Source organism: Rhinopithecus roxellana, chromosome 11 (assembly GCF_007565055.1).
Source record: "Rhinopithecus roxellana isolate Shanxi Qingling chromosome 11, ASM756505v1, whole genome shotgun sequence".
NCBI classification, from domain to species: Eukaryota; Metazoa; Chordata; class Mammalia; order Primates; family Cercopithecidae; genus Rhinopithecus; species Rhinopithecus roxellana.
Genome location: NC_044559.1, coordinates 1,261,525 through 1,263,048, shown reverse-complemented (window position 1 = coordinate 1,263,048; position 1,524 = coordinate 1,261,525). Strand labels below are relative to the sequence as shown.

At 40.4% G+C, this 1,524-nt stretch overlaps 1 pseudogene; it reads left to right on the top strand.

Moving 5' to 3' along the window:
- Window positions 1-278: 278 nt before the first annotated feature.
- LOC115900553 lies at window positions 279-375 on the top strand (annotated as a pseudogene).
- Window positions 376-1,524: the final 1,149 nt, after the last annotated feature.

Genomic DNA, 1,524 nt, shown 5'->3' with positions numbered 1-1,524 from the left:
AGGCATGAGCCACTGCGCCTGGCCTAGAATTCTACATAGCAATAAAAAACATACAACTGGTACATGCAACAATGTGGATGAATCTCAGAACTGGTTAGACGCCTGACACAAAAAGCTCCTGCGGGATTTCATTTATATAAAGTTTAAAAAAAGGCAAAACAAATCTATAATGGCAGAAGTAAGAATAATTTTGGGGAGAGATATAAACTGAGAAATAAAACAAGAGAATTCTGGGTGGTGAGTACGCTCAGATGCATACATTTAAAAATAAAATCATGGTGCTCGCTTCAGCAGCATATGTACTAAAATTGGTACAATACAGATTAGCATGACCCCTGCCCAAGAATTCCAGTGTGTGAAACATTCCATATTTTAGAGGCGTGTGTGTGTGTGTGTGTGTGTGTTAGAGAGAGACAGGGTCTCACTCTCTGTCACATAGGCTGGAGTGCAATGACACAATCTTGGCTCACTGTAATGTCAGCATCCCAGGATCAAATGATCCTCTGGCCTCAGCCTACGAAGTAGCTGAGACTACATGCATGCGCCACCATGCCTGGCTAATTTTTGTATTTCTGTAAGAGATGGGGTTTTGCCATGTTGCCTAGGCTGGTCTCAAACTCCTGGACTCAAGCAATCTGCCCACCTCAGCCTCCCAAAGTGCTGGAATTATAAGCAGGAGGCACTGTGTCTGGCTTTTAGGTGTATTTTAACAAAGAAGAACATTCAGGTAACAGGAAAGAATTCTTGGAAATTAAGAATAAGATAGCAGAAATACAAAATCCACAGAAGAGCGAAAAGATATGGTTAAGGAATTCTCTCAACTAAAGTAGAAGAAGAAGAAAGAAATAATGAAATCAGAGGATTGATCAATCAATCTAAGTCAAACATCCCAAAAACGAAAAGTCCAGAAAGAAAAATAGAAAACAAACAAACAAACAAACCTGAGTGTTCAGCAAAAAGGACAGTAAAAGAAAGCCATACCAAGTCACATATATCTTGAAATTTCATAATGCTGGGGATAAAGGAAAGATTCTACAAGTGTCCATGGAGAAAAGGGGTTTCATAAAAAAATTTGAAGCATAGTAACAATATCAGACTTCTCAATAGCAACCCTCAGGGAAAAAACGAATAATGGCTTGAAAATTCTGGCTCAAAATTATCTCTAACCTGGAGTCTTTTTAGCCAGTCAAGTTAATGAAATGTGGGTCTAGAACAGAGATATTTTATGTGTGTGTATCTTTAAAAATCATGGAGTGAATGACTCCCTACTTTTGCCAAGCTTCACGCTGTGGAAAGAGCACTGACGGTCGGCAGGTGGTGGGGACGAGCATGGAGAGAAACCTCTTGTTCGGGCCTGCTGAGACTGAGTAGAGCGGCAACAAGGAGAAAACCCTCCAGCATCCCAGGCCTGACACTAAGCACAAGATCATAATAGCTCATAGCTGAAGGAATTTGAAGTTTTGGGTATGTTAATGTCAACTATAGTAACACCAAAACCCAAACCAGGCTAGATTGTTCAAACCC